Below are 12,365 nucleotides of genomic sequence, written 5' to 3'. Positions count from 1 at the left end.
ACTTCTTAAATATCAAAGACCAATATGAATCAATAGCAGGGCACGCCCATACCATATGCAAATACTCTGCAACTGGATATTGGCATCTATGGCATTTTGCCTCCTTAATTAAACCCATTTTATACAGTGAGGCAGGAGAATAATATAATTGATGGGTAAGATTGAACTGAACCATAAGATTGTTTTCACAAAGCGAAGTCTCCTTCCCATTCTTATTCACATTATACATTTCTCCCGACTTAGGCCCCATGCACACGATCGTATTACCGTGGACCGTACTGCGGTCCGCGGTTTTACGGAACCATTCGGTTGTATTGGCCACGGATACCTTTCCGTAGCGCTATGGATGGGTGTCCGTACCGGAGCACCGTGTCGGGAATTATGGAGCATGTCCTATTTTTCGTATTTTGTATGGGAGCACGGCCAAAAAATACAGGCGGTCGTCAGCGGCCGGCCGTGCCCGCAACCGTGGGCTATGATTACGGGCACGGTCGAGTACATGGGGCCTAATTGGACCTAAATCCCTATTTCAACCACTTTGACTTGTGAAAACAGTGTTTTGTGAGTTATAAACATATAATTATTTGATAAATACTTGACAGAAGCCCTCGCTGCATTCATCTCAAGAATACATTCTAAAGCAATGTACTTTTGAACTCTGAACAAAATTTTGTCCAGGGATTTAGTGCTAGCAGGCCATAATTGATAATACCTATATCCAAATTTCTTATTTACCCCATACATGAATTGTAAATCCTCAAAAGGAATTATTTGTCCCTCTTTAAAAATATGTGACCTTCTCGTGTAATACCAATTCTTTCCCAAAAACTATACTCGGGAATTATCATAAATTTTTATAATCTTAGTTATTCCAAATCGGGGTAAAAGAAACTGCCCCTAATCCCAGACAACCTCTTGAAATCCGGCCAACTTTTAGTAATGCACCATACACACGACCGTATATGTTATCCATAATTACGGACCCATTCTTTTCTATTGGCCACGGACCCCTTTCAGTATTTTTACGGATGGGTATCCAAGCTGAAAAAATTATAGTACCTGTCCTATTCCTGTCCATAATTACGGCACGGACTCTCCCATAGAAGCCTATGGGCGCTTCCGTAAATACGGACAGCTACGGATGTGCATCCGTAAACCGTTCGTATTTACGGAAGCGTTGCTATGCAACATGTTGGTGACAACATTTGCAGCCTCCCTCTTTTTTACGGATCTGTATATATGATCAAATATGGATGCAATATGGACCATATTTACGGAAACCCTTCCGTATATACGGCTAAGTTACGGATGACTACAGATCCGTATTTACAGACAATATTTCAGGATAGATGAAAATACAGTTGTGTGCATGGGGCCTAACCCTGCATCCATGGGAGGGTTAAGCCTCCCTCACTTACCTTTATCCATAAGTACTTCTGTTTGACCCTAACCCTTTTTTCTGCCCACAAATAAGATCATTGGGAATTACTTCTATCAGCTTAAAGACCCTTCTATTGATCCATACCCGACAAGATGAGGAAGCATTTTCACAAGGGATATTCTATCACTCCTCGAAAGCGGAGGTTTACTCCACATATGCACCTTAGCTCTAGTTTTTTAAATCAATGGAATAATATTTAAAGAGATATGATTTTCCAGATTACCATCTATGTTAATCTCCAGGTATTCAAAGTGATGTGGGGGACTCAAGACAGATCATGTTCCGGAAAAATCATTATCTATTGCATCCAATGGTAGCAGAATAAATTTTCCCCAATTAATCGCTAATCCAGATGACGAACCAAATTGTATCACCTGAATGGCCCTCGGGACAGACCTCACTGCAGCGTTCAGGCAAAATAAAACATAATTTGCATATAAAAGGATTTTGTCCCTCACCACTCCACAACCGAATCCAGAAATAGACTCATCCTCTCTTATTAGAATTGCCAAAAGTTCAATAAACATGGCGAACAAGAGCAGAGAAAGGGGACACCCCTGCCGAGTTCCTCTAAAGAGTGCAACAGAATGGGATAAGTCCCCACAGACACTGACTCTAGCAGTGGGAAAACTATACATCACCTTCACCACATCGATAAAATTACTTCCAATCACAAATTTTGCCACAACCCTCCAGAGAAAAACCCACTCCAATGCCCACGTGGTCTTGTGGGTAAAACTGCTGTTTACCTGCAAAACCTACGGGCCATTAAAAATCAATTTAAGATCCGCGCCAAACAGCATGTCAGAGCTGTTTTCGGCCGCCTGGCTGCAAGTTCCGTTTGTCCTTATCATTAGGAGTACTTGGTCTCTACAGTTCTTGATCATTAATGGGGAAGAAAGGGAAGGAAGACCCTCACAGATAGACTTTGGAGAAGTTTTTGTTTTTATTTTTTTGAGTGGAGGTTTAGGAGATATTTTAGTATTTTTTTTTTGCCTTGATGATAAAGGCTGATGGTGATAAAGGCTGGAACTTGACATGTCGCCTCTATACCGGCTCTTCTTCCAGAGGCGCTTTTGATTTTCTTTTTATCCAGCAGATGTAGATGCTAAAAAGAAGAAAAATGAATATCAGTTATTCGATATCTGCTATTTACATGTGAACTCTGAATTCTACTATCCTGAACATAGGTGGAGTGTGTGCAGATGTCCCCTGGTGTGTTCTCTGTACTTCACCTGCTTATCAGTCTCCTGAAAATATCATCTCATCCCTATGTAGTGCATTGACTTCAGTAACTTTAATAGGTTCTGCCAAGTTTCTGTTTTCTTACTGGGTAAAACAGTGTTGCAGATTATACTATTCTACCTGTCAAGAGCAAAGGAAATCTGACGGGACAGAAGCTAACAAGCCAATTACTCGCTCTCATATGCCATACAATGTAGGTTTAATAAAATAAATAAATATATGCCAGTGTGAACAGAACCTAAATCTTAAGAACGGCATCATATTTAAGTAGTAAAAGTACTGCATCTCCTGATCAATTATTCATGTAGACAACCTGACAAGATTTGTTCAGCTCAGCTACATGTACATAAGTAATGATTGTTTTTTACATACCCTATGCCAGCAATTATCATGATGGTAACGATGGTGGGTACAGATATCGCTATGAAGACTTTACTGTTGATTTTTAATGTCTTCTGAAATACCGTCTCAGGCGCTGTGATGTCAAGCACGTCAGGCAGTGTGGGACGAGGCTGGTATACCGCTGTTGTTCTCGTTGATCCACTGAGAACTAAACAAAAAATAATTCATTTTATCAGTATAAAGGGAGGAAAGAAATTGCATTTTAGGTGATTTTAAGATAGAAATAATAATAAAGATATAATATATCAGGACATCACAATTATCTCTCCTCATTATAGTTCATAATAAACTCTTACCATAAAAATGTAGATTTATAAGGGACAGCACCGTCACTCGAAAACTATCTACAAAATACAGTGCGCTGGAGATGAAAGGATGAGCCAAGTGGCAAACTGCTACATCCAATATTCCTACCGGGGAAATCCATCCCTCATATATCAGCGTAGGCCGTCTATGTATTACAGTTCCGCATAGTGGCGGTGATAATATGCACTTACCTCTCACATTATACACAAGGTGGCTGACTGGCACACCGGATTGCAGCATGGTGGTACACTGGTAAACACCGGACTCGTGCATCTGTACGCCCATGATTTTTAAAAAGCTGTCCTCGGTGACTTTTGGTTCATTTTCACCGGGCTGAAAAGATAATATGGACAATTGTTAGAACCTTCTATGTCTCAATTATTTATATCAATGTCATTATCACTGGGGGAGAAACAAACGCCTTGACTTGATGGCCGTATGTACAATGATATCAGGCACTTTCCTGGTTACTTTATCAAAAATCTCCCATTTTACCCTCATTCCCTTAGAAATACGTAAAATATTTACCATGATGAAGACATTTTTATAGGGCTCCTGCAGCCTGGCATGCCACATAAAGTTACAGTCTAGATATAGATCTTCATCCTCTGTAACTTGCATAAATATTTCTAGACAAAAAGAAAGTGTTAGAGTGTTAGTTATGTATCTACTCGGCCCCTGCGCTGTACACTACATTGTAACTCACAGTCACTGATATTATTATACCATCTACTTACGTCCACAGTTTATCGTCTCGGCAATGTAAGCTTTTTGATTTTTGCATGGAGAGCAGAAAAGTCCAGTTTTCAAATCTGATAAAAGAAGAAAAATATCAAATATGAGTGTTTTATAAGATTTCTTTAGAATAAATATCATAATCATGTGTTGACGTGTATCCCCTGTCACATGGAGAAAACACAGGCTGCCACAAATGGCGCTCCTATTCTACTAGTGGCTCCTGCAGGATTATCATTGGACAGAATCACATCAATCTAAATTTCCTTCTGGTTCAGTAAATCAGATTTTCCGGCATGAACTATGGATTATTGGAAGTGTTCTGCATATTTACAGAGTGGACAGTGAGCGCTTTGTGTCCGGTGTTTATTACTAATTTAATATATGGATTTATATAAAGGAATAAAAGCCGCCACTTACCAGAGCATCCACTCTCGGTGCACACACAGCTGCATCTATCCATGTTTTCTGTGAAGAGAGGAAAGTATTTTACTACAACTCTCATCATCCAGTCAGGAGAAGATTGTCATTACAATGCCCCCAACCCAGTAACACATACAGTGAGTGTCTCCCTAAACAGTGCCAGCGACAGTGCCCTTTATATAGCGCTATGCAAAGTTGTCCCCATAGAGCACTGGTCACAATGACCCTCATAAAGTGTCGGCTGGTACTCAAAAACAATGTCAGTCACAGCCCCCCCCCCCGTACATAGTGACAACCACAATAACCTCCCAAAATACAGCAGCCTCTGTTTACTTACTTCACGTTCTCTACAGTGCTGCCCGCTCTCATAGTTATATGTAAGTAACCAGTCAGCGGCCGCTTACATGTAACTTTTTTGTCCTCTGCGGGGGGAGGTGTGCAGCGTCTATATAGTGCTGTCATCCATGTATAATAGAGGTGTTCTGACAACACCATAAATATATAATATAAATATATTTTCCATACACATGAACGGTAAGTCACAATTCACACATATTATATTAACAATAATCCCAGTTCCTCTGGCCAATGAATAAAACTCATACTATACCTTGATTTTTTGGATGGCCCCCGGCGCAGACAACATTTTCCTCGTCACAGGTCTTACAATTGGTGTAAGTTTGCACCATTATACCTGGGGAAATACACTTGTTTTAAAAACTTACAATGTTATAGAAAATATAAAAAACAAATAAAAAGTATAAGATGTACTTACCACAGCTGTCTTCACCTGAGAAACAAAGACAAAAAAGAACTTGTTACTTAATGTTGTCGTTGTCAGACTCATAAACATTGAACTTATACATTTCCATTGAAATCTCTGAGCTGCCCCAGTAGAGTCCGGGTCCTATATAGAGCCCAGCAGCTCCTAGAACTGACATCCACAGCAGCCAATCAGATTCCTGTTGTCATGTGTCCAGTGTAGGGAAGAAAATAAAAGCTGTGATGTGATTGGTGGCTATGGGGAAGACCTGCAGTTTCTGCCTGCACCAGTATTTCTACATGAGGCGCAGGCGTCTAGTACAGTCACATGTAATAATGTTGCAGCATGTTATGGGGTAATAATATATCTAGAAGAACTCACCTTTTTTATTTGGGCATCTCCCTAAAAGTGAAAGAAATGCAAAATTAGTAATTATAAAAAAAATGGCACTGAATGTGCAGCGTATAGTATAGGTTCACATTTATACATTACAGAACTGCACAAAGTTCTCAATATTATATTTTTAGCAAATTTGCTCCTGTCTGTAAATAGAATGTCGACTGCTACACTGACAAGGAGAAGTAACAGAAAAAAAGCCACTTGTGACAATCTAAGAAACAGTAAGGTTTCTTACTATTTGAATTCGATACCCATCCTCTGCCAGGTCCGGTAGCGCACCATAGACGCAGACCACGGCCACTGCTATGGTGCCCGAAGTGAGAAGGGAGCCCGACTATTAACTCCTTTGGCTTCCTGACATAGATTTGTATACCTTTCATTGAGTTCAATGGTATTTGTATATATTTATATGCACTGAGCTCCCTCTAGTGGTGGCTGCAGACAGACAGTTTTATAATGCACAGTGTGAAGGGAAGCAGGGGATTTATCAATGTACATTTGTAAGTTGCCTGGTGTAAATATGAAAAATATGGTGTTCAGACCAAGCGTTATAGTCATGAAGTTTCTGTTTGCACAAGTAAAAGGTTCGACCTGACGTTTTTTAACTTAACTCAGATACGTCAACAGGGAGTGCACCCCAATCTGTTACACGCTGCACCGGGGAGAGACACTGGCACACCGCATCAGTATTACCAGAACTCCCACTATATAGATCTGTCATCTCCGGGTGGATAAACTGGCATCACTAGCTAGACTTGAATGTTTCACTTACTTTCTTGAGACTCCTGGGCTATCACCTTCAGCTTTTCTTTAAGTTGTTTAAATTGATGTATAATTATATGAAGAAGCTGGACATCTAGAATAAATGAAGAGAAATAATAATGGCAGCTAATTCCCCAATCTATTAGTCTGGGCCCCCAAAACAAAGGTAATTTTTATTTTACACTAATAAGAGAAGCAAAATGTAATATTTACCTTTAAAATCTATTGCCTCGATGATATCCACAGATTTTTTATACTCCGAAACTATGTCGGAAATAGCATAGTCATCTGGAATGGAAACACCAAAGATACAATCATTATCTATATATCATCATTCAAATTATAATAATAATAGTAGTAATAATAATTGTAATAATAATAATAGTAATAAAAATAATAATAATAGTAATAACAATAATAGTTATAATGATAATAATAGTAATAATAGTTATAGTAATAATAATAGTAATAATAATAGTAGTAATAATAATAATAATAATAATAATAGTAATAATAGTTATAATAATAATAGTAATAATAATAATAGTAATAATAGTAATAATAATAGTAATAATAATAGTAGTAATAATAATAGTAATAATAATAATAGTAATAATAATAATAGTAATAATAATAGTAATAATAATAGTAATAATAATAGTAATAATAATAATAATAGTAATAATAATAGTTATAATAATAATAATAATAGTTATAATGATAATAATAGTAATAATAGTTATAGTAGTAATAATAATAATAGTAATAATAATAGTAATAATAATAGTTATAATAATAATAATAATAGTAATAATAGTAATAATAATAATTATAGTAATAATAATAATAGTAATAATAATAATAATAGTAATAATAGTTATAATAATAATAGTAATAATAATAATAATAATAGTAATAATAATAGTAATAATAATAATAATAGTAATAATAATAGTTATAATAATAATAATAATAATAATAGTTATAATGATAATAATAGTAATAATAGTTATAGTAGTAATAATAATAATAGTAATAATAATAGTAATAATAATAGTTATAATAATAATAGTAATAACAATAATAATAATAATAATAGTAATAATAATAATAATAGTAATAATAATAGTAATAATAATAATAGTAATAATAGTAATAATAGTAATAATAATAATAATAATAATAGTAGTAATAATAATAATAGTAATAAAAATAATATTAGTAGTAATAATAATAGTTATAGTAATAATAATAATAATAGTAATAATAATAATAATAGTAATAATAGTAATACTAATAAGACAATTACCCAGCATCTCGACTTCATCCTCCAGGTAATTTAGGATCTCTTTTTCGGCAATTTTAGAAAACCGCCTGATGGTCACATAGGCCTCTGTGCTTTCATCCACTTGGCTTCTGATAAAAGTGTGATATTTAGCCATAGCCATTTTCCCTCTTGCGTCGCATTCGATGCAGCAGAGGGATCTTGTGATGAAGCAAGATGTTAGCAGAAGTAGAAGGCCAATCATGATCTGAACGAAACTTTTGGAAATAAATCGCTTCTAGTAGCCACTAGTCGCTATAAATCGCAAAATACAGAACTATGTCCCACGGAGAAGACAACAGCACTGATACATTTGACAACATCAGGCACTGCCTTACCGGAAAATGTCTTTGTGACATCACTATGGAACCCGAGATGTCATAAAGAATATGCAAATTATCTCTGTGACCTATGAGTTATCAGAAAGACTAGGGAGAAAAATTGTATTATGACATCATCCCATGACATACGCAAATGATGCTCTGGACTCATGAGATATTAGAAAAATTGAATAGTATGTTTAACTTTAACCCCTTAAGGACACGGCCAATTTTGGCCTTGAGGACCGAACTATTTTTTTCATATTTCCCTCTTTGTATCCCGGCGCTTATAACTTTTTCATTTTTTTGTCCGACATAGCTGTATGAGACTTTGATTTTTGCGGGACAAGTTGTACTTTATGTAGGTACCATGGTTTTGGTACATTTACATTATCGTTTAATTTCTATACATTTTTATTTTTGGCAAAAAAAGCAGTTCCGCTGCAGTTTTCTTTATTTTGTTTTTACACCTTACATCAATCATCATAAATAACATTATACATTTATTGTACAGGTTGTTACGGACGTGGCGATACCAAATATGCGTATATTATTTCATGTTTTGGGAGTTATATTTTGAAAAATGTATTTATTGTAAAAAATGTGTATTTCTGTGTATTTTTTAAACAATTTTTTTTTATTAATTGAACTTTTGTTTTTTAATCCCATAAAGGGATTTTTCATTTAGATTATTGAACTTTAATGTACTGGCATATATCTACCTAAGTATGCCCTGACAACAGGAAATATGGTCAGACAGCCCGGGGGTCCTTCAATGGACCCTGGGCTGTCTGCCCATACCAGGTATAGCCATTGATCGCGTCACAGGGATTTCCTGTGATGCGATCAAAGGGGAGACCCCCTTCTCACTTTAGATTTGAATGCTGCCGCGATCAGCTTTGATCGCGGCATTCAAGGGGTTAACGGCAAAGAGAAGAGGTTTCTCTTCTCTCCGCCGGTAGAGCAGGGCTGCGGCTGTGTATTGCAGACATTACAGCTGCTGCCCAGCTCATCGTGGCGCGCGGACACTGGCTGTCACACAGGATGAGAATACTCATCCTAAAGCGCCAAGTACCCGCCGCTCAGGACGAGTATTCTTGACTTGTGTCGATAACCAGTTAACCTCTTAAAGGCATGGTGTTGCCAGAAAAATATGTTTTTTTTTTAAAAATTAAACATTTAGTGTGTGGGTGATTAAACATGGTTCAAATTTTTTTTATTTTTTTCACGAGTCAGGAAATAGTCAGGAAATATTATAAATTAATTCTAATTTATAATACTACCCATTTTTGGTCACTAGATGGAGCTAGTTCCCAAAATTGCAGCATTGCAACATTGGGTTAAAAGCCCTCGCTCTAGTGAGCTCTCAGCATCCCCCCCTCCTTTATCCTGGCTAGTGCCGGGATAAACGAGGGGTTTGAAAGGTTTAACCTCCTACACTGTGTGTCGCCATTTTTTGAGGTAACCCACAGTGTAGTAGGTTTACATACAGTAGTAAACACACACAAACACTAACATACATTGAAATGTCTTACCTGCTCCTGCCGCCGCGGCTCCCTCCGGCCCGTCCGCTCCCTTTGCTGCCGCTGTTCCATGTGCACAAGTCCGGAAGCCGCGACCGGAAGTAGTAATATTACAGTCCGGCCGCGACTTCCGGTCCACAGGAAAATGGCGCCGGACGGCGCCAATTTCGAATAGGACTGTGTGGGAGCGGCGCATGCGCAGTTCCCACACAGACGCCGTACACGGACGTGAATGGGACGGGAGCCGTTCACAGTCCCTATGGGACTGTGGCTGCCGTACTCCATGTCTGTGTGTGTCGTTAATCGACACACACAGAAATGGAACAAAAAATGGCAGCCCCCATAGGGAAGAAAAAGTGTAAAAATAAGAAAAAGTAAAACACAAACACACAAATGAATAAAAACGTTTTTATTAAAGCACTAACATCTTTAACATATAAAAAAAATTATTTGCCATGACACTGTTCCTTTAAGGACTGAGACATTTCTATATTTTTCATTTTAGTTTTTCACTCTCCGCCTTCCAAGAGTCATAACTTTTTATTTTTCTGTTAATAGAGTGGAGTGAGGGCTTATTTTTTGCGGGGGGAGATGTCGTTTCTAATGCCACCATTTAAAGTACCATAGTACTGGGAAACTGATAAAAAATTCTTTGCTTGCTGAAATTGGCTTGGTGTTTTAGGCTACATGCACACGTTGAGTAATTTGGTGCAGAAAATCTGCATCAAAACCGCAGGTAAATGCAGGTAATTCTGCAGCTAAAAGCCGCTCCTAACGCTTTTTGATGCGTTTTCAGGTGCAGTTTTTACTTTTTGATGCAGAAATAGGTGCAGTTTTATGCTGCTGATTTTGGTGCGCTTTGTTTTTTAGACTAGTCAGATACAATTCCTAGGCCGAAACGCAGGATAAATTGACATAAGGTGGATTTTAAATTATGCACCGCTGGTCAATTTACGTGCAGAAAAAAATCTGTAACATGTAGGTGAGATTACTTGAAATCTCATTCACTATGCTGGTACTGTATTACGCTGCGGATTTGCTGCAGGAAAATACGCTCGTAATACGTATCATGGGTATTTGGCCTTATAGTCCAGAGCTGCTTTCGTAAACGAATGACAAGATGGGCTTTATACATAACCACGGAATGATTTAAAAAGTTTGATATTGTATTGTATGACTATTGCAGTTCTACTGTTTTACTAAGGGTTAACTGAATTGATGTCGAAGTAGGCTCCTTATTGGCTGCCTGTTTATTTAAGTGTTTACCCTATACTTACAATGCTGTGCACGCACTAAAGATACAAGTGCATCGCCAGTTTACCGTCTGTGATCTACTCCAAGAATGCCTCAAATGAAATCAAGGTATAGTATGAGTTTTATTCATTGGCCAGAGGAACCGGGATTATTGTTAATATAATATGTGTGAATTGTGACTTACCGTTCATGTGTATGGAAAATATATTTGTATTATATATTTATGGTGTTGTCAGAACACCTCTATTATACATGGATGACAGCACTATATAGACGCTGCACACCTCCCCCCGCAGAGGATAAAAAAGTTACATGTAAGCGGCCGCTGACTGGTTACTTACATATAACTATGAGAGCGGGCAGCACTGTAGAGAACGTGAAGTAAGTAAACAGAGGCTGCTGTAATTTGGGAGGTTATTGTGGTTGTCACTATGTACGGGGAGGGGGGGGGGGCTGTGACTGACATTGTTTTTGAGGGCATTGTAATGACAATCTTCTCCTGACTGGATGATGAGAGTTGTAGTAAAATACTTTCCTCTCTTCACAGAAAACATGGATAGATGCAGCTGTGTGTGCACCGAGAGTGGATGCTCTGGTAAGTGGCGGCTTTTATTCCTTTATATAAATCCATATATTAAATTAGTAATAAACACCGGACACAAAGCGCTCACTGTCCACTCTGTAAATATGCAGAACACTTCCAATAATCCATAGTTCATGCCGGAAAATCTGATTTACTGAACCAGAAGGAAATTTAGATTGATGTGATTCTGTCCAATGATAATCCTGCAGGAGCCACTAGTAGAATAGGAGCGCCATTTGTGGCAGCCTGTGTTTTCTCCATGTGACAGGGGATACACGTCAACACATGATTATGATATTTATTCTAAAGAAATCTTATAAAACACTCATATTTGATAATTTTCTTCTTTTATCAGATTTGAAAACTGGACTTTTCTGCTCTCCATACAAAAATCAAAAAGCTTACATTGCCGAGACGATAAACTGTGGACGTAAGTAGATGGTATAATAATATCGGTGACTGTGAGTTACAATGTAGTGTACAGCGCAGGGGCCGAGTAGATACATAACTAACACTCTAACACTTTCTTTTTGTCTAGAAATATTTATGCAAGTTACAGAGGATGAAGATCTATATCTAGACTGTAACTTTATGTGGCATGCCAGGCTGCAGGAGCCCTATAAAAATGTGTTCATCATGGTAAATATTTGACATATTTCTAAGGGAATGAGGGTAAAATGGGAGATTTTTGATAAAGTAACCAGGAAAGTGCCTGATATCATTGTACATACGGCCATCAAGTCAAGGCGTTTGTTTCTCCCCCAGTGATAATGACGTTGATATAAATAATTGAGACATAGAAGGTTCTAACAATTGTCCATATTATCTTTTCAGCCCGGTGAAAATGAACCAAAAGTCACCGAGGACAGCTTTTTTTTTTTTTAA

Source organism: Rhinoderma darwinii, chromosome 10, assembly GCF_050947455.1.
Source record: "Rhinoderma darwinii isolate aRhiDar2 chromosome 10, aRhiDar2.hap1, whole genome shotgun sequence".
In the NCBI taxonomy this organism is placed as follows: Eukaryota; Metazoa; Chordata; class Amphibia; order Anura; family Rhinodermatidae; genus Rhinoderma; species Rhinoderma darwinii.
Note: the sequence above shows the minus strand (reverse complement) of the source record.